Here is a 23116-nt window from a genome sequence, read left to right as displayed (position 1 = left end):
CTGATATTTCCGGTACTGTTAAAACCAGTACAAGAGATATATACGTGTGTGCATGTGATTCATATGTGTGGCACCCGTGTGCCACATCAGTATCACATGTATCGATACCTGGGAATCAGCGGTACTGTTTGCGCTGTTCCCCAGCGCCGGGTGCTGAAGACAACTTACATCATTGCCCCCTGCTCGTGTTGCGATCAGCGCACGCAGAGGACAATGTTGGAGAGTTGTATTCAACTGATAACAGTGAGAGCAGGAGCTGCTGATGGGAGTATTCATCAGCAAGTGCAGGCGCTGTAAATAAATAGAAGAAAATGGCATGGGTTGTCCTGTATTTCTCATAACCAGCCAGGCAAAACTGAAAGCTGTGGGCTATAACCCTAAGCTGTCAACTTTAGCAAGGCCGGTTTTCAAGAATACATGGGTCTCCCACACAATTTTTTTAAATTATTTAAATAATTAAAAAAAAAACTACATGGGATCCCCCCATTTTTCACAACCAGTCAAGCTAAAACAGAAAAGAGGGCTGATATTCTCCCAACCTAAAAATGGCAGCCCACAGCCACCACAGAAAAGGCACAACTATTAGATGTGCCAATTCTGGCTCTTCCCACTTGCCCTGTGGCCAAGCAAGGGGGGTTCATATTTATGAGGTTGATGTCACCTTTGTATCGCCCGGTTACATCAAGCCCACAGCTTAGTAATGGAAAGGCGTCTATAAGATATCTATCCATCTACTGTATCCTCACCCATCCTTTGTAGATTGTGAGCCCTCGCGGGCGGGGTCCTCTCTCCTCATGTACCAGTTTTGACTTGTATTGTTTAAGATTATTGTACTTGTTTTTATTATGTATACCCCTCCTCACATGTAAAGCACCATGGAATAAATGGCGCTATAATAATAAATAATAATCCATTACTAATCTTATAGTTATATTGTAAATAAACACACAACCAGTAAAAAAATCCTTTATTTGAAATCAAAACAAAACACTTTTACATTTAAAAATAACAAACACAGTAATACTCACCTAACACCCATTCCATTGAAGCCCTCGTCTCCTGTAATAAAATAAAAACAACCATATCCCTCACCTATCCGTCGACCTGTCCCACGCTCCGTAGAAACACACTGACATTTGCGCAGACCCAGTCACTTGAATGGGTCTATGTGTGTCTGATGTATGTGAAAACTGTCACCACATATACTGGAGACACTGACGTGTGAAACCTGCTGACAGATTACCTTTAAAACTATATAAAATAGCGCCTATACCAAAAGTAGTAGGAAGTGTGGCCAATGTTAGAGCGATGTCAAACATATGGGTTTCCGACTGTAGAAAAACTACAGCTCTCAGCATCCCCTGCCAATGTCCGCTAAACGCTCGATCACCAGTAAGACCTTCAATAACCCATAATCGATACAAAAAGTGAAATCGGAGCTGAAATGTTCCTGAGAACACTTAATGGGTCTACCAGCAACCTGAATAATCGACAGTACATTCCGTTTTCCATGTTTTTATTGCAAATTAGCAGTTCCCAAAAAGAAAACTAATCTGCATATATTTTTTTTTTCCTAAGGACCATTGCCCTACACCAGATCTCCACAAGAAGAGCCAACACCCCCTGAAAGGATGATGTTCCTAAAGTGTCCACCTGATGGCGACAGCAGCTACAGGCAGGAGAGCTGCAGCAGTTCTCATAGAATGTGAGGATATTTCTCATTCCGTGTTCTTTGAACCGTTTCCAGATGTTCATCATTGCTGCTCCATAAATTATACACATCATAGGAAGAAATGGGCATTTTCCATACAGTGACTACATTCCTGTACAGTCATGCACTGATATGGATGAACGGCTATGTCACTGCCTGTAAACTTTGCCTTTCTGGTTCAGCTGTGTGTCATCAGTGGCCGCCGTGACTATCGCCAGGAAAGTGGCTGCTTCTGTGCCAGATTCTTCCTGCGAAGGCCAAACACGAGACATGTTCCTTTCTGCTGCGCATCTGTGGAAACTATTTAGGAAACTGAGAATAATCCCACAAGAAAGCCATTAGCCGAAAGTACATCACCACATGAAGTGGGGGTCCCCTATGACATGCTTTTTCCTATAGGGCCCCACCTGTCCTGTACATTTAGGAACTATATAGTCGCATCATTGCTTAGATAAAAAGGAATCCCCCAATCTTCGAAAAAAAAAGGGCCCGATGCTCCTGGGCTAGGAGAGGGTGAATAAGCAATAATCTCGGAGGCGGCCTCAATCCATAGTGTGAAGTTGTTTTTCAGACTTCTTTGCCCCTTTTTTAGAAGCACGCATCCCTTATAAGAATCCCTCACCTGATCTGTGTAAACCTACTTCTGGGTCAAATATGTCTACGAATTGTCCCGATTCTCCTGCTCTGTAACTTGACATACCCTCTTTCGCCTCTTCATCAGCATTTTGACAGCACCGTAGGTGCAAAAACTTTCTTTTTCCCATTTTTGAGGTTTCATTACACCTGCCATTGTCCAACAACAAACCTGCCTCTTTGTTATCTGTCAGAATCAGAGAGACAAAAACCTGCACTACATCAAATAATCCATCTCGGCTTCTCTGCTTCAAGAGACTGATTACACTTGTCAGCAGGCAGTAGACAGTAATTTTTACAGAAAAGAAACACCTATGATTCAAAATGTTTAACGAAACCCAGTTGTAAAAAAAAATGACTTTTAGCTGCAAATGCATGCATTTATACAAAAAAACTTTTAAGACAATTTCCGTGCTTGCAAAAATTTAGTTCCTCTGGAGAGAATAGTCACACTTCTCATCCAGTAGTAAAGGACATGTAGCCTCTTTCCAACCCATGCGTATACATGTAATACAGTGACCACCGGTGACATTATACACAGAAGCACTGTATATAGTGTCAGTGTACAGATAATACAGGAATCACAAGTGATATTATACACAGGAGCTCTGTATATAGTGGCAGTGTACAGGTAATACAGTGACTCACCATAGACATTATACACAGGAGCTCTGTATATAATTTATAGTGTACAGGTAATACAGGGAGAACTGGTGACATTATACACAGAAGCACTCTATATAGTGTCAGTGTACAGATAATACAGAGATCACCAGTGACATTATACACAGGAGCGCTGTATATAGTGTTAGTGTACAGGTAATACAGTAATCACCAGTGACATTATACACAGGAGCGCTGTATATAGTGGCAGTGTACAGGTAATAGTGACTCACCATAGACATTATACACAGGAGCTCCGTATATAATGTATAGTGTACAGGTAATACAGTGACCACAAAAGATATTATACACAGGAGCTCTGTATATAGTGTATTGTGTACATATAATACAAAGATCAGGGAACACCAGTGACATTATACAGAGGAGCTAGCTATGTATATAATATATAGTATACAGTGTCAGTGTACAGGTAATACAAGGATGACCAGTGACAATATACACAGAAGCTCTGTATATAGTGTACAGGTAATACAGTGATCACCAGTGACATTATACACAGGAGCTCTGTATATAGTGTATAGTGTACAGGTAATAACTACAACCAGTGAAATTATACACAGGAACCATGTATATACTGTCAGTGTACAGGTAATACAGAGATCAGTGATATACACAGGAGCTCTGTATATAGTGTCAGTGTACAGGTAATACAGGGATCTCCAGTGATATTCTACATAGGAGCTCTGTATATAATGTCAGTATACAGATAATACAGGGAACACCAGTGACATTATACACAGGAGCTCTGTATATAGTGTCAGGGTACAGGTAATAAAATGATCGCCAGTGACATACTGTATACAGGGGCTCTGTATATCGTGTAAGCGTTCAGGTAATACAGGGATCACCAGTGACATTATACACCGGAGCTATGTATATAGTGTACAGTGTACAGGGATTACCAGTGACATTATACACAGGAGCTCTGTATATAGTGCATAGTGTACAGGTAATACATTGATCACTGGTGACATTATACACAGGAGCTCTGTATATAATGTACAAGTAATACAGTGATCACCAGTGACATTATACACAGGAGCTCTGTATATAGTGTCAGTGTACAGGTAATACAGTGATGATCAGTGACATTATACACAGGAACTCTACAGCTAACATAGGGATCACCAGTGACATCATAATGTAAACCCTTAGGAGAAAGTAGCAAATTATTCTATATAAATCCCTTTGAGTATGCCCACACAGACTGAAGCACTGCAGATTTTCTGTACCAACAAAATCTGCACCAAATCGGAAAGGTTTAGTTGCAAAAATGTTGCAGATATGCTGAAGATTACTCTCTGTGCATTGCAGTTCTGCAGAATAAGGCCGGCGTCACACTGGCATATGTGTGTATGCGATATGCTAATGACACTCGGCTCCTGCTCGCAGCAGAGCAGGAGCCGAGTGTCATTCGTCTGTGCTCCGATTCTCTCGCACAGGGAGGATCGGAGCACAGCTGCGGAGGAGGCGGAGAAATGAATTTCTCCATCCTCCATTGCTGGGGTCCGCTTATAACGCACAGCACTCGGATGATATCCGAGTGGTGTGTGCTGTCTCACTCGCACCCATAGGCTTATATGGGTGCGAGTGAGCTGAGAGTTTTCCTCGGTCCGAGACAATCGCAGCATGCTGCGATTGTCTCGGACCGAGGAAAACGGACGACAAAAAGTCAGCTGGTGGGAGCTGCCCCATAGCTGAACATTGGTCCGAGTGCAATGCGATTTTTTATCGCATTGCACTCGGCCGTTTAAAACGCCAGTGTGACGCCGGCCTAACTTGACATGCGGCAGATTTATAATCCACACCGCATGTCTATTTACACTGTGTGGATAAGTACCAATACTATGCCTGCATAGGGGGTAAATGCTCCTTATGTAAGCATCTGAATCACTAATGTGGTTTCATGAAAGTTGTAGTATATTAGAAACTCTATTCTCGTCATTTTTCTCGTCTGTCACTTAGAGAACTTTTGTATTATTAAAGCCTCTGATAAATGACATAATCCAGGCGGTCAGACAGTCAGGAGACCCAATGGAGATGCTTGTGATGATGGCCTCTTTCTGACAGCAGCCCGGGTCTAGTAGTGCAGGGCGCAGGGATGTGATCAGTCATATATCTGGAGGGTGAAGCCCTGGACATGTGTGCTCACCTCCAGCTGCAGGGCTGAGTCACAGAGCAAGCAAAGTAGAACACACAGCAACCTCTCCCTGGAGGAATGTGTCCCTGTCACCCAGTCCTGCCGTGTCCAGGAGCTCAGGGGAGCTGTGGAGAGATGAGGGGAGGCAGCTGTTAGAGAACATGTCCCAAATCTGTTTATCTTCATCAATCCTGAGAGATCCATCACTTCCGGCTTTTCTTTGCCAAATTTCCAGAAACTCTCATCTATTCCCTGACATTCCTAATCTCTTTCCATGGTGAGCAGTGTATACAGACGTCAGTATAGTGGAGAGGCCCAGTCATCGGATCCCTCGTCTACCTCTGCAATGTTATACAATCTTATACAACATATGGATGATATAATGTTATCATCACAGACAGGCTAACTGCCTGGACTTCAGCTGCAGATTCCCTCCAGCTTCCATATGGATTGGACCACCAAAATACCAGAGGATGCCTCTGTAGGCCCCGGATCCATTACCGTATTGGGCTCCAATGTCAAGCTGAAGACAATCCCATTTGAAGGTGAATTTGGAGCCTGAACGCTTGTCACTGTGCAGATTTCAGCTTTCAGCAGCATCACTGAGACATTATTGGAGAATTAACTGTTTGGGACATAAACCAAGAAAAATCTGCATCAGCATTGAGAGTAGCTCTGTCTGAAATTAGCTTCCTTTTTTGTCTAATGCTCTATTTATTTGCTGGCCTTTTAATTACCATTTATTGAGGTCCAATTTCGGGCCTGGAGTATACATTATAGTGCACATAACCCTCATTTTAGGGTATAAATGATTCAATAAGGTGAGATAGGTATTGCCCGTTAGTCGGTCGATAAATTGATTGCTTACATGGGCAATGACCGGGAATGAGCGTTCTTATGAATGCTTATTGGTCAGTGTTAGGCTAGGGTCACATGAACGTATTTTCTGTCATCCGAGAAATTTGGTCTGATTGAAGAATGGTAGGGCTTTATTATGGTATCCTTGATGCCTACTTCAATCGCCCACGTTCATACCAGTCATGAGGAAGGATATCAGTCCAAACTTAGTTGCCTCTGCAGGCCCTACATAGCCTCAGTAGGTTCTCCTCGTAAGCTATGTCCACCATTTTCTGGAGATGGTTCCACTTCTAAGGCTGTGTTCCCACATTGAGATTTTTGGTGAATTTTTGATGTGGATTTTCTGCACCCATTAAGTAAAATAGGTTACTTGTGTTTTTATTACTATATGCAGTGTAAAACTCATCATGGGAAAGTAACCTAATGCTCTGAGGCCTGACTGAGGATCCCGCGGCACCAGATCAGAGGCTTTCCTGATATGACCTACAAGGGTGTGTACCTACATGGCTGACGCAGCGCCGTCCTTGGCAATCTGCCCTGCAAATGACTATGGGAATGTTAGCCGTAAATTCAAGCAACCAAACTGTTTTCCAAAATCGACCAGTTTCTACTTTGAAGCCCATTCCAACGACATGGACATCTGTTAGTGACGTTGATGGATTCTGTGACAATTGTCTTCAGTGCATGGTGATGCTAAACACACGTGTGTACAATTACTGGCATGTAGACGTGTGTGGCCATCATCTCCGGAGGGAAGATCTGCATCTCCATTAGAGATCCGCCACATGTCATTACCGATACAGTCACACTGTGGTCAGTGGTCTGGAGACAGTCCAGAGGCCTCATCCCTGATGTGTAAGCGTCACCCTCAGCTGCTTCCACCCCAACTATACAGTCACAGTCACCCCATGTAGACGAACCAACTCCATGATCTCGGCGTGGGAGCTTCATCCTTCTACAGGGCAACATTCTTAGAGTATCTTACAGGTGAAACCTTTGAAGAATCTCTAGTGCCTAACTGCTTGTACGTATCAAGACTTCACTGGGGAAAAATGTAGTTTGCAACCCAAGCCCTTCATCTAAATACTCTAGCCAAATCAGTATAGCTTGTAGCCACTGTTCTTCATTTGCCCACTTGGATAGGGAATAACCTACTGATCATTGGGTATCTAACCATTAGGAACTGCAGCAACATTGAGAATTGGGCTCCAGAAACCTCTGCAGAGCCTCATCTCAAATTGAGCGGAGGTGCGCATGCTTGGTCATCCATTGACTATGTGACTGCTGGAGAAAGCCGAGCACACAGCCATCTGTTTCAGGCATACACATCTCTGCTCTCTAGTGCCACCTTTTGGAATTAGCCTCATGACTCGGGATGTAAAGCCAAACCAGAATCTTCATTTTCTTTTAAGCTGTTTTGGGCAAAAACCTGAAAAAGCTGTATGCAGGCGGAGGTTCTGGTTTGGCCGGCGTCTTTCCTTTACTTGACACTGGCTAATAATTGGCCGAATGAGTGTCCATAAGAAAGCAGTCACCATACTAATCAGCTGACAAATGAGAGAAACGTTCATCGCTTATTGGACAATTTATGCCTCCCTTATTGGATAATTTAAGCCCCCAAATAATTGTCCTAGGCAGCACATCTCCCCAAGATAACGGGATGTGCTGCCCAAAATATGCAAACAGTATGGGAAGCAACCTATCTTATTATCCATTGTTCAACCCCTCTTAAAGTTTGCATGAGCCCATCTAAAAGGGAGTTTCAAAAGTCACTTAGAACCGCTGACCTCACTAAGTGGCTGCAGCGCTGTCAAAGTGACATCAACGCTGCACACCACGTATACTATGGGAAACAATGGAGCTTACAGGGAAAGATTTCACCTTCTCGGATTGCTTCTGTCGTGAGAGATTGCTCTCCATAAATCTTCTCATTAGCCAGTTATACCCTTTGTGAAGGGGTCTCAAGTTAATATAATCTTGTAAAACCCCTGGACGTCTCATACGTTGATTTTTTTTACATCCTGGTGCTGACAATCGCAATTTTAGATAATTCCACCCGTGGCCCTCTGGTCTTATTCCTTCCCTATCACGCGGATTGCAGACATGGAATACTGTACGTCTTACAGTAAATTACACGGTACTAGAAAGCACAGATGAGTGCCAGATACACTTATAAGACCGCAGAAATGGTGAGCGATAATTTATGTGGGGTCTATTAACGCCATACTGCGGACGCTTACATATACCGGAGTGGCAGAGCTGATTTTGTCATTGGGCACAACACATGGGAATATTACATTATACACAGGACTATATCAGCCTGTGACAAATCTAGCTCTGCTACATCCATACACATAGCAGCTAGTGCTCTAATACTGGATCTTCTCACTCCGGATTGTCCTTGGTATAATGTGAGATCACTTCTGTTCAGATTTTTTTTTTCAGCATCGCATTGAAATCTTGCAATTGTTTAAAGCAGGCAAATTCCCATCTCGAGTGGCTCACGTACGCAGCACATGTGGATTTTATAAGAGGCCAATTCCATGTAGGATGGATCAGTGCAGTATGAAGAGATGGCCGGAAAACACTGGCGCTTTTCCACTGCAGATGTTATTACTCCTGGCGCATCCACTTTGGATTAACCTGGTGTTAAGCGGCAAGAAATGAGAATTTCTCATCTACAATGATGACTATGGTTATGGATATATGGACAAACCTCCAGGAGATGTTGTCCATGTCATGATGGGGATGAGCTGCAATACCAGGCACAGCCAGGAGTGGCGCTGTTTCTAGGATAATAAGTAAACTCTTTGTTGTAAGTGTACAACTCTGCAGAATATGTCGGTGCTATATAAAATCCAACTCTCCCATGGATGAGAAGAGATATCTCCCAGATGCCAATATTATTACTCACCTTCCCCCAGTCCTGCACTTCTGATCACTCCCTGGCGCCCCACAGAAAATTGTCCTGATGTTTGCTGTCCTGGTGCAGGACGTTCTGTGCAGCAAAGCCAGGGAGCAATGTGGAATGTAAGCACAAAGAGCCTGGTCTGAAGTCTGTATAGATCGGGGGCTCTGTTTTGGGGTCTGGTCTAGTATATGTAAAGATGTGCAGTTTGTATATATTGGGGTTTCAGTTTGGAGTTTCTACAGAGGGGTATCTAGTCTGGGCACTTTATACAAGGGGACATATTCAGGGGGATCTGGTGTGGGGTCTTTATACAGACAGAGACATAACTTACATGGATTGTCCAGGAATTTATCAATGATGGCCTATCCTTAGGATGCAGTTCCCTGTGTTAACAGCAGTCCGAAATGCTCATTTGTGGGGCTGCACAGCACAGTTCCGTCAACAGAATAGTGTCTTCTGCCGAGTACTGTATATCCTCTGCGCACTGATAGTACCCAGCTGCGGACATTATACAGTTGAGGGAGCTGTGCATTATCATGTCACCACAGACCACCCACAAAGTATGATGCCCCCACACTGTTTTCCCATACAGTATGATACATCCAAAGTCCTCCACACAGTATGATGTCCCCACACAGTATGATGGCACCACAGTATTCCCCGACACAGTATGATACACCCAAAGTTCACACAGTATGATGTCCCCACACAGTATGATGGCACCACAGTGTTCCCCGACACAGTATGATACACCCAAAGTTCTCCACACAGTATGATGTCCCCACACAGTATGATGCACCAGTGTTCCCCCACACAGTATGATACTCCCAAAGTCCTCCATACGGTATGATGTCCCCAAATACTATGATGGCACCACAGTGTTCCCCGACCTAGTATGATACACCCAAAGTCCTCCACACAGTATGATGTCCCCACACAGTATGATGGCCCACAATGTTCTCTCACACAGTATAATACTCCCAAAGTCCTCCACACAGTATGATGTCCCCAAATACTATGATGGCCCACAGTGTTCCCCCACACAGTATGATACACCCAAAGTCCTCCACACAGTATGATGTCCCTACACAGAATGATGGCCCACAGTGTTCCCTCACAGTATGATACACCCAAAGTCCTCCACACAGTATGATGTCCCCAAATACTATGATGGCCCACTGTGTTCCCCCACACAGTATGACACACCCACAGTCCTCCACACATTATGATGTCCCCAAATACTATGATGGCCCACAGTGTTCTCCCACACAGTATGATACTCCCAAACTCCTCCACACAGTATGATGGCCCCACAGTGTTCCCCAGCACAGTATGATACTCCCAAAGTCCTCCACACAGTATTATGGCCCCACAGTGTTTCCCCACACAGTATGATACTCCCAAAGTCCTCCACACAGTATGATAGCCCCAGTGTTCCCACACACAGTATAATACCCCCGCACACAACATGATGCCCCCCTTTGTTTCTTCACATAGTACGATGCCCCCAAAGCACTCAACACAGTATGATGCCCCTACAGACCTCCACATAGTTTGATACCCCCACATAGTACGATGGCCCATGTCACATGAGGTGAAGGTCTTTGCAAGTCTCCAGGCTCAATGCTGGAGTAGGTTTCTGATGGCTCACTCCTCCACCATTATGCTCAACTGTATCTGTGTCCCGGGAAAACAGATACCGTTGAAGCCAGGACATACCCCTGACCTCCAAGACAACAGAACTTCTCCCGAAATTCGTGTCAGTTCCCTGGATATGGGATGATTGGGAGGTATGTATTTAGTGTACTTGGATAATTCTAACGGGAAGGACTCGTATCTTGTGAAAGCTTTGAGAATAATTAGGAACTTTCCCCTCTGGAGGATGATTGCTGCACGTTGATTCTCCCTAAGAATCTCTCAGTGATAAAGTGGGTTTCCAGGGAGATCAAAAATGTTCCAGTAGTAAAGGAGTGAAAAATCATCATGGACAAAGCAGCCAATAAAGCCCCTGACACCCCCCCTCCACTGGACAAAGAGCTGGGGTCACGAGGCGGTGACCCTTAGGGCCCCTTCACACTGTGCAATCAAAGTCTGAACGAGCGTTCGATTTGTGACGTTTATCCGTCCTCGTTCCGAGGTTGCAAAGTGTGACATGGCGTTACGATCTGCGACGCAGCCCAGCATCGTACGATGTGAAAGAAAGAGCAGAACTTTCTTTCGTCGTAAATGTCTCGCTGTGGCGGTCGAAATCGTAGTATGTGACGGCGGACATACGAGCTCGTAATGCGACTACGTGGGTTGGGCTTCCGCATACCTGTCTCCTGATTGGGCGTGACGTTTTAGCACGCCCATGCTGGTAATACGTCACGCTCGGAGTCGTAGGACTATGGCGGTGTGAAGGGTAGCGTACGATTGCGACGCGTGACGTTCACATCGCAACTACGTCAGAAAAAGCGTTAACATCGTAGAGTGTGACCGCTGGCTACGAGCTCGTACTGCGATGTCGAATATGACGCAAATGCGTCGTAATCGTAGCAGAATCGACCAGTGTGAAGGGGCCCTTATACTTTGGCTTGGTATGTTAAGGCCCCGTCTCACATAGCGAGATCGCTAGCGAGATCGCTGCTGAGTCACAAGTTTTGTGACGCAACAGCGACCTCCATAGCGATCTCGCTATGTGTGACACGTACCAGCGATCAGGCCCCTGCTGCGAGATCGCTGGTCGTGTCGGAATGGCCTGGACCTTTTTTTGGTCGTTGAGGCCCCGCTGACATCGCTGAATCGGTGTGTGTGACACCGATCCAGCGATGTCTTCACTGGTAACCAGGGTAAACATCGGGTTACTAAGCGCAGGGCCGCGCTTAGTAACCCGATGTTTACCCTGGTTACCAGCGTAAATGTAAAAAAAAAAAACAGTACATACTCGCCTTCTGATGTCCGTCAGGTCCCTCGCCGTCTGCTTCCTGCTCTCACTGACTCCCGGCCGTACAGTGAGAAGTGAGAGCACAGCAGTGACGTCACCGCTGCGCTCTGCTCTCAGTGTACGGCCGGATCTCAGTCAGAGCAGGAAGCAGACGGCAAGGGACCTGGACACCGAAAGGCGAGTATGTAGTGTTTGTTTTTTTTGGTAACCAGGGTAAACATCGGGTTACTAAGCGCGGCCCTGCGCTTAGTAACCCGATGTTTACCCTGGTTACCCGGGTGCTGCAGGGGGACTTCGGCATCGTTGAAGACAGTTTCAACGATGCCGAAGTCGTTCCCCTGATCGTTGGTCGCTGGGGAGAGCGGTCTGTGTGACAGCTCCCCAGCGACCACACAGCGACTTACCAACGATCACGGCCAGGTCATATCGCTGGTCGTGATCGTTGGTAAATCGCTATGTGAGACGGGGCCTTTAGGGAAGGTCTGTAATCCATACTATACTACACATGCTTTACATGTGAGAAGGGGTATACATAATAAAAACTAGTACAGTAATCTTAATAATGCAAGTCACAACTTAGTAAAGGAAGAGAGAGGACCCTGCCCGCGAGGGCTCACAATCTACAAGGATACAGTAGGCGAGGGTAGAGCTGGTCATGCAGCAGTTTGGTCGATCGGTGGTTACTGCAGGCTGTAGGCTTGTCGGAAGAGGTAGGTCTTCAGGTTCTTTTTGAAGGTTTCGATGGTAGGCGAGAGTCTGATGTGTTGAGGTAGAGAGTTCCAGAGTAGGGGGGATTCACGCTAGAAATCTTGTATGGGATTGTGGGAAGAGGAGATAAGAGGGGAGTCGAGAAGGAGATCTTGTGAGGATCGGAGGTTGCGTGTAGGAAAGTACCGGGAGACAAGGTCACAGATGTATGGAGGAGACAGGTTGTGGATGGCTTTGTATGTCATGGTTAGGGTTTTGAACAGGAGTCTCTGGGTAATGGGGAGCCAGTGAAGGGATTGACAGAGGGGAGAGGCTGGGGAATAGCGGGGGGACAGGTGGATTAGTCGGGCAGCAGAGTTTAGGATAGATTGTAGGGGTGCAAGAGTGTTAGAGGGGAGGCCACAGAGCAGGAGGTTGCAGTAGTCGAGGCGGGAGATGATGAGGGCATGGACTAGGGTTTTTGCAGATTGTTGGTTGAAGAATGTGCAGATTTGGGAAATATTTTTGAGTTGAAGACGGCAGGAAGTGGAAAGAGCTTGGATATGTGGTTTGACGGAGAGATCAGTGTCAAGGATCACCCCAAAGCAGCGAGATTGTGGGACTAGGGAGAGTGGGCAGCCATTGACATTGATGGATAGGTCGGGTGGAGGGGTAGAGTGAGATGTGGGAAAGATGATGAATTCTGTTTTGTCCGTGTTCAGTTTTAGAAAGCGAGCAGAAAAGAAAGATTAAATAGCAGACAGACATTGTGTGATATGTGGCCCCCAGACTGTAGGCTGTGCACCTGCTATGCTGCAGTTCACACTTACCTATAATTTGTGTACTAGATTAAAGTGATTTTCTAGTCTGTGGGCCATGCCTTCCTGCAAGACAAAGCTAGGGATCTGACCCCTGCAGGCCATAACATCAGAGCCTGCTATTAATTACTCCTCCTAGTTCTCCGACAACTCTCGCAGCTACTTCATGCATAGACAAGAACTTGTCCTTTCCATGTATGTTCTAATGGTAATTTAAAGGGCCACTGTCACCCCCTCCAGCCGTTATAAACTAAAAGAGCCACCTTGTGCAGCAGTAATGCTGCAGTCTAACAAGGTGGCTCTTTTAGTTTTTGATTAAGTTATTACCTCAATAAAGCGTTTTAAAAATTGGCCACAAAGACCAGATATTGTACCTGGAGGCGGTCCGCATCGTCCTCTATCAATCTTCCAACTGCCGTCACTCTTCTCTTCAGGGGCGATGGTTGCCGCCCCCTTCGCGTTGTTGCTTCTTAAATCTGGCGCCTGCGCTGTGCGTGCCTGCCTGGGGCAGGCGCAAATAACAATGCCGGAAGGCGGGGGAGCAGGGGGAGCGTCAGAGATGGGACAGCGTCCGAGATGGGGTAGCGCCTGAACAGCGCAGTGCGCATGCCCAGGAATGCCAGCCCCGCACTGGGCATAATGAATAACATTCCCCCACCTTCCGGCATTGTTATTTGCGCCTGCCCCAGGCAGGCACGCACAGCGCAGGCGCCGGATTTAAGAAGCAACAATGCGAAGGGGGCGGCAACCATCGCCCCTGAAGAGAAGAGTGACGGCAGTTGGAAGATTGATAGAGGACGATGCGGACCGCCTCCAGGTACAATATCTGGTATTTGTGGCCAATTTTTAAAACGCTTTATTGAGGTAATAACTTAATCAAAAACTAAAAGAGCCACCTTGTTAGACTGCAGCATTACTGCTGCACAAGGTGGCTCTTTTAGTTTATAACGGCTGGAGGGGGTGACAGTGGCCCTTTAAGGAAAAAGTGTGAGTGAGATGGGGGAAAGATGATGAATTCTGTTTTGTCCATATTAAGTTTTAGAAATATAGCGGAGAAGAAGAATGAAATAGTGGTCAGACATTGAGGGATTCTGGTTAGTAGGGAGGTGATATCTGGTCCAGAGAGGTAGATCTGTGTGTCATCAGAGGTGATATATATCATTTAAAGATTTATAATAAATGAGACCCATACAGAAGGTGAATCACAATAGTCTAAAAGTACAAATGGTTGTGTTGCCCATAGCAACCAATCACAGCTCAGATTTAATTTCCTAAACTGCTCTTATATCGGATCTGTCTGCCTTATTAGTGTAGACAGAGGTAGAGAAATCATATTTGCCAGACACCTGACAGAGATGCCAAGTCTCCTTAGAGGAGAAGTCCATGGGTTAGAGCCGGGGTGGGGAATGTTTTTTTCTGCCAACGGCCATTTGGATATTTATACCGTCCTTCGGGGGCCGTCACACGCTAACTCCGCCCACAAAGTACGCCGGACGCTGGCACTGGTGGTGGATGTAATCTGTCATTGCACATGAACAGTAGTGAACACTGTGTGCGTATTCTCACAGAGCAAGAAGAAAGTAAAGGGCCGGCAGCCGGCAAAACACAGCTGCAGCAATCACTGCGGTCCTGATAAAAGGTCATCAAGGGCGGTAAACAGCCAGAGGGCCTGAGGTTGTCCACCCCTGTGTTAGGGTCTTGGAAAAATAGATAAATGATGGATAGATAATAGATGATAGATAGATAGATAGATAGATAGATAGATAGATAGATAGATAGATAGATAGATAGATAGATAGATAGATATAAATATAGATCGATAGATAGATAGATAGATAATAGATGGATTTATATTAGATAGATAGATAGATAGATAGATAGATAGATAGATAGATAGATAGATAGACTAGATGTAATACTAAGAATAGGTGCACATGAACGTATTTTTTGGCATCCGAGAAAATCGGATCAACTATGCAAATGGCACTCTGATTATAGTGTGATCTGATATTCTCAGAAGATGCAGAGAAAAAAGCCTCCATCTTCTCCATCGTATCAGTGCGCAGAAATCGGACTGCACTCAGAAGTCATCCGAGTAGGTTCTGATGTTTCCCACGCACACAGTGACTTACATGGCGGCGTGAGCTCTGAATATCAGATCAATCTGGGGAATGCTGCAACTGTTTCCTAGGACAGTCATTGTGCGAGAAAAAAATTGCATATGTGCACAACCCCATAGAATAACATTGGTCCGGGTGCGATCTGATGTTTTGCCGGACCGCACTTGGACAGTAATTCCGCTCGTGTGCACCCGGCCTATGAGAGTCTGCGGTAGCAGAGCTGCGGTTGCTGTGTGGTGGAGCACAGTAGGATATTATTGGGGCAATCACTGATATTAGATCAGCATTAGCGCTGTAGCAGAGCGGAGGATGTCGTCTCAGTGTTACATGACACATCCAGCTCTGCTACATCTGGGTCCCTCAGGCACAGCGCAGCTTCAGGTTTCACACCAGACATTATTTTGTGTTTGTCCTCAGTTGGAACATTTCTTTGTCCACTTACATTAATAGCAGGACCCATGATTAACCCCTCAGAGGCCAGTGTGTGGGCTCCTGCACAGCTACTAAACTCAGATTACAGCTCCCAGCCATGAGCTCACTGGTTAGGATGGGAGTCTGCTGGGGGCTGGGACAGGAGGGGAGAGGGAGGGAGGCTTCTGCCAGTTCAAAAAGTGTGCTGGAAAGTTAGAGACTTCAGAGGAAACCTCCATAACACAACCAGGGACCCTCATCATCCCAGCACTGAGCAGAAGCAGGATCTGTGGGGGCTGCAGCTGACTTGTGAGTGCGCACTCAGCCTATGGGATGGAGGGAGAGAGTAGTGGCCCTACCAGAGCCCAGGACAGCCTGCCTCACTGCAAGGTCTATTACAGGAGAGGCTCTGCAGGGTTACATTGTTATCTATGGGGAGAGATGCTCTGCAGGGTTACATTGTTATCTATGGGGGAGGGAGGCTCTGCAGGGTTACATTGTTATCTATGGGGGAGAGAGGCTCTGCAGATGTTACATTGTTATCTATAGGGGAGAGAGAGGCTCTGCAGATGTTACATTGTTATCTATGGGGGACAGATGCTCTGCAGATGTTACATTGTTATCTATGGGGAGAGAGGCTCTGCAGATGTTACATTGTTATCTATGGGGGAGAGAGACTGCAGATGTTACATTGTTATCTATGGGGGACAGATGCTCTGCAGATGTTACATTGTTATCTATGGGGAGAGAGGCTCTGCAGATGTTACATTGTTATCTATGGGGGAGAGAGGCTCTGCAGATGTTACATTGTTATCTATGGGGGAGAGAGGCTCTGCAGATGTTACATTGTTATCTATAGGGGAGAGAGAGGCTCTGCAGATGTTACATTGTTATCTATGGGGGAGAGAGGCTCTGCAGATGTTACATTGTTATCTATGGGGGAGAGATACTCTGCAGGGTTACATTGTTATCTATGGGGGAGAGATGCTCTGCAGCTGTTACATTGTTATCTATGGGGGAGAGATGCTCTGCAGATGTTATATGGCATTGTGACATACATTGTTATATATGGGGGAGAGATGCTCTGCAGATGTTACATTGTTATCTATGGGGGAGAGATGCTCTGCATGTGTTACATTGTTATATATGGGGGAGAGATGCTCTGCAGATGTTACATTGTTATCTATGGGGGAGAGAGCCTCTGCAGATGTTACATTGTTATCTATAGGGGAGAGAGGCTCTGCAGATGTTACATTGTTATCTATGGGGAGAGATACTCTGCAGGGTTACATTGTTATCTATGGGGGAGAGATGCTCTGCAGCTGTTACATTGTTATCTATGGGGGAGAGATGCTCTGCAGATGTTATATGGCATTGTGACATACATTGTTATCTATGGGGGAGAGATGCTCTGCAGATGTTACATGGCATTGTGACATACATTGTTATATATGGGGGAGAGATGCTCTGCAGATCTTACATTGTTATCTATGGGGGAGAGAGGCTCTGCATATGTTACATTGTTATCTATGGGGGAGAGATGCTCTGCAGATGTTACATTGTTATCTATGGGGGAGAGATGCTCTGCAGATGTTACATTGTTATCTATGGGGGAGAGATGCTCTGCAAATGTTACATTGTTATCTATGGGGGAGAGATGCTCTGCAGATGTTATATGGCATTGTGAAATACATTGTTATATATGGGGGAGAGATGCTCTGCAGATGTTTTATGGACATGGTGAGATACACTGTTATACATGGGTGGAGAGATGCTCTGCAGATGTTGTATAGACGTTTGAAATACACTGTTATATATGGAGTAGAGATGCTCTGCAGATTTATATGGACATGTGAGATACACTGTTATTATATGAGTGAAGAGATGCTCTGCAGATATCACATTGACAGTGATAAACACTGTTATACATTATATGGGTGGAGAGATGCTCTGCAGATGTTATATGGACGTGTGAGATACATTGTTATTATATGGGTGGAGAGATGCTCTGCAGGTGTCATGGAGGCATGTACTCGGGGTCAGAGTGACATCCAGCTATGACAGATAAGTGATGCTCCTTGCACTATGTGTACGTGACTTGTCGGAAATGATGCTCTGCAGAAGTGATATAGTTTGTGATGAGTAAAGTCACTTGCACAAGGGCGATGATCTGCAGCTGTGGTGAATGACATGTAGACGTCGCTTTAGTAGGGTAATGCTCTGCAGCAGGTATATAGTTTATGGCGAGTAATGCTCTGCAGCAGGTATATCGTTTATGGTGAGTAATGCTCTGCAGCAGGTATATAGTTTATGGCGAGTACTGCTCTGCAGCAGGTATATAGTTTATGGCGAGTAATGCTCTGCAGCAGGTATATAGTTTATGGTGAGTAATGCTCTGCAGCAGGTATATAGCTTATGGCGAGTAATGCTCTGCAGCAGGTATATAGTTTATGGCGAGTAATGCTCTGCAGCAGGTATATAGTTTATGGCGAGTAATGCTCTGCAGCAGGTATATAGTTTATGGCGAGTAATGCTCTGCAGCAGGTATATAGTTTATGGTGAGTAATGCTCTGCAGCGGGTATATAGTTTATGATGAGTTATGCTCTGCAGCAGGTATATAGTTTATGGTGAGTAATGCTCTGCAGCAGGTATATAGTTTATGGTGAGTAATGCTCTGCAGCAGGTATACAGTTTATGGCGAGTAATGCTCTGCAGCAGGTATATAGTTTATGGTGAGTAATGCTCTGCAGCAGGTATATATAGTTTATGGCGAGTAATGCTCTGCAGCAGGTATATATAGTTTATGGCGAGTAATGCTCTGCAGCAGGTATACAGTTTATGGCGAGTAATGCTCTGCAGCAGGTATATAGATTATGGTGAGTAATGCTCTGCAGCAGGTATATATAGTTTATGGCGAGTATTGCTCTGCAGCAGGTATATAGATTATGGTGAGTAATGCTCTGCAGCAGGTATATATAGTTTATGGCGAGTAATGCTCTGCAGCAGGTATATAGTTTATGGCGAGTAATGCTCTGCAGCAGGTATATATAGTTTATGGCGAGTAATGCTCTGCAGCAGGTATACAGTTTATGGCGAGTAATGCTCTGCAGCAGGTATATAGATTATGGTGAGTAATGCTCTGCAGCAGGTATATATAGTTTATGGCAAGTAATGCTCTGCAGCAGGTATATAGTTTATGGCGAGTAATGCTCTGCAGCAGGTATATATAGTTTATGGCGAGTAATGCTCTGCAGCAGGTATATAGTTTATGGCGAGTAATGCTCTGCAGCAGGTATATAGTTTATGGTGAGTAATGCTCTGCAGCAGGTATATAGTTTATGGCGAGTAATGCTCTGCAGCAGGTATATAGTTTATGGTGAGTAATGCTCTGCAGCAGGTATATATAGTTTATGGTGAGTAATGCTCTGCAGCAGGTATATATAGTTTATGGCAAGTACTGCTCTGCAGCAGGTATATAGTTTATGGCGAGTAATGCTCTGCAGCAGGTATATAGTTTATGGCGAGTAATGCTCTGCAGCAGGTATATAGTTTATGGCGAGTAATGCTCTGCAGCAGGTATATAGATTATGGCGAGTAATGCTCTGCAGCAGGTATATAGTTTATGGCGAGTAATGCTCTGCAGCAGGTATATAGTTTATGCCGAGTAATGCTCTGCAGCAGGTATATAGTTTATGGTGAGTAATGCTCTGCAGCAGGTATATAGTTTATTTTGAGTAATGCTCTGCAGAGGGCGCATTGTTTGTGGGAAGCCAGCAGTATTGGTCACTTGTATAAGGTGATGCACAGGAGAACATGCGGCTTCTTATAAATGTGTATGAGGTGTTACTGGAGTAATGCTCTGCAGTGACCATGATTTGATGCTCTGCAGGGGTTACCCAGGTCATTGTCAGTGACGTCTGTGTGTCACTTGAACTGAGCAATAAGCTGCAGCGATTGCAGATCTTCTAGGCTGTGAAGTGTATATATGTATATCACATGTATGGAGTGACGCTCTGCAGCCGTTATACATGATATCATAAATGCAGTGTATGTGCCACTTCTTGTTTGGAGCGATGCTCTGCAGAAGTGATGCAGCTTATGGTGAGCATTGCCAACTTTAAGTGCTGTTTACCTAATGATCTTCCCACAACATTGATAGAGATGCTCTGCAGATGTTGCTCTGTCTTTTGATGAGTGATGCTCTGCAGAGGGCTCCCACAGATTTTCCTCTGAGGATGACGCTGATCATAACAATCCTCATAAGAAATGTTCTTCATAATCAAAGATTTCAATTCTTCAGATTCCCCTGAGGTCAGTCAGGGTCTCGGACTCGGTGTAAGGATAGTACATATCCTGCCTGTGTCACTCAAGGTACATGGCACCTTATGGTATATGGCACCTTATGGTATATGGCACCTTAAGGTATAGAGTACCTTATAGCATATGGCACCTTATGGTCTATAGCACCTTATAGCATATGGCACCTTATGGTATATGGCACCTTATGGTATATGGCACCTTATAGTATATAGCACCTTATGGTATATGGCACCTTATGGTATATGGCACCTTATGGTATATGGTACCTTATGGTATATAGCACCTTATAGTATATGGCACCTTATAGCATATGGCACCTTATAGCATATGGCACCTTATAGTATATGGTACCTTATGGTATATAGTACCTTATAGTATATGGCACCTTATAGCATATGGCACCTTATGGTATATGGCACCTTATGGTATATAGTACCTTATAGTATATGGCACCTTATAGTATATGGCACCTTATAGTATATGGTACCTTATGGTATATAGTACCTTATAGTATATGGCACCTTATGGTATATAGCACCTTATAGTATATGGCACCTTATAGCATATGGCACCTTATAGTATATGGCACCTTATAGTATATGGTACCTTATGGTATATAGTACCTTATAGTATATGGCACCTTATAGCATATGGTACCTTATTGTATATGGCACCTTATGGTCTATAGCACCTTATAGCATATGGCACCTTATGGTATATGGCACCTTATGGTATATGGCACCTTATAGCATATGGCACATTATGGTATATGGCACCTTATGGTATATGGCACCTTATAGTATATAGCACCTTATGGTATATGGCACCTTATGGTATATGGCACCTTATAGTATATAGCACCTTATGGTATATGGCACCTTATGGTATATGGCACCTTATAGTATATAGCACCTTATGGTATATAGCACCTTATGGTATATGGCACCTTATAATATATAGCACCTTATGGTATATGGCACCTTATGGTATATGGCACCTTATAGTATATAGCACCTTATGGTATATAGCACCTTATAGTATATGGCACCTTATGGTATATAGCACCTTATAGTATATGGCACCTTATAGTATATGGCACCTTATAGTCTATGGTACCTTATGGTATATAGTACCTTATAGTATATGGCACCTTATAGCATATGGCACCTTATTGTATATGGCACCTTATGGTCTATAGCACCTTATAGCATATGGCACCTTATGGTATATGGCACCTTATGGTATATGGCACCTTATAGTATATAGCACCTTATGGTATATGGCACCTTATGGTATATGGCACCTTATAGTATATAGCACCTTATGGTATATATCACCTTATAGTATATGGCACCGTATGGTATATAGCACCTTATAGTATATGGCACCTTATGGTATATAGCACCTTATAGTATATGGCACCTTATGGTATATGGCACCTTATAGTACATGGCACCTTAAGGTATATAGTACCTTATAGCATATGGCACCTTATGGTATATGGTACCTTATGGTATATGGTACCTTATGGTATATGGCACCTTATAGTATATGGCACCTTATGGTATATAGCACCTTATGGTATATAGTACCTTATAGTACATGGCACCTTAAGGTATAGAGTACCTTATAGCATATGGCACCTTATGGTATATGGCACCTTATGGTATATAGTACCTTATAGCATATGGCACCTTATAGTATATGGCACCTTATGATATATAGCACCTTATAGTATATGGCACCTTATGGTATATAGCACCTTATGGTATATAGTACCTTATAGTACATGGCACCTTAAGGTATATAGCACCGTATAGTATATGGCACCTTAAGGTATAGAGTACCTTATAGCATATGGTACCTTATGGTATATAGCACCTTATGGTATATAGCACCTTATAGTATATGGCACCTTAAGGTATAGAGTACCTTATAGCATATGGTACCTTATGGTATATAGCACCTTATGGTATATGGCACCTTATAGTATATGGCACCTTAAGGTATAGAGTACCTTATAGCATATGGTACCTTATGGTATATAGCACCTTATGGTATATAGCACCTTATAGTATATGGCACCTTAAGGTATAGAGTACCTTATAGCATATGGTACCTTATGGTATATAGCACCTTATGGTATATAGCACCTTATAGTATATGGCACCTTAAGGTATAGAGTACCTTATAGCATATGGCACCTTATGGTATATGGCACCTTATAGTATATGGCACCTTATGATATATGGCACCTTATAGCATATGGTACCTTATGGTCTATAGCACCTTATAGCATATGGCACCTTATGGTATATAGCACCTTATGGTATATGGCACCTTATGGTATATGGCACCTTATAGTATATAGCACCTTCTGGTATATGACACCTTATGGTATATAGCACCTTATAGTATATGGCACCTTATGGTATATGGCACCTTATGGTATATAGCACCTTATGGTATATAGTACCTTATAGTACATGGCACCTTAAGGTATAGAGTACCTTATAGCATATGGCACCTTATGGTATATGGCACCTTATGGTATATAGTACCTTATAGCATATGGCACCTTATAGTATATGGCACCTTATGGTATATAGCACCTTATAGTATATGGCACCTTATGGTATATAGCACCTTATGGTATATAGTACCTTATAGTACATGGCACCTTAAGGTATATAGCACCTTATAGTATATGGCACCTTATGGTATAGAGTACCTTATAGCATATGGCACCTTATGGTATATGGCACCTTATGGTATATGGCACCTTAAGGTATAGAGTACCTTATAGCATATGGCACCTTATGGTATATGGCACCTTATGGTATATGGCACCTTATAGCATATGGTACCTTATGGTATATAGTACCTTATAGTATATGGC

At 44.1% G+C, this 23116-nt stretch overlaps 1 protein-coding gene across 1 annotated transcript in view; it reads left to right on the top strand.

Annotated features, from left to right (window-relative positions):
- Window positions 1–16100: 16100 nt before the first annotated feature.
- Window positions 16101–23116, top strand: part of LOXL2 (lysyl oxidase like 2) — a 66657-nt gene continuing 59641 nt past the window's right edge. The window contains exon 1 of the mRNA XM_077262821.1: window positions 16101–16205. The gene's annotated coding sequence lies outside the window, so the exon portion shown is untranslated. The remainder of the gene's footprint in view (window positions 16206–23116) is intronic.

Source organism: Ranitomeya variabilis, chromosome 5 (assembly GCF_051348905.1).
Source record: "Ranitomeya variabilis isolate aRanVar5 chromosome 5, aRanVar5.hap1, whole genome shotgun sequence".
Taxonomy (NCBI): domain Eukaryota; kingdom Metazoa; phylum Chordata; class Amphibia; order Anura; family Dendrobatidae; genus Ranitomeya; species Ranitomeya variabilis.
This window is presented reverse-complemented; position numbering and strand designations above follow the sequence as displayed.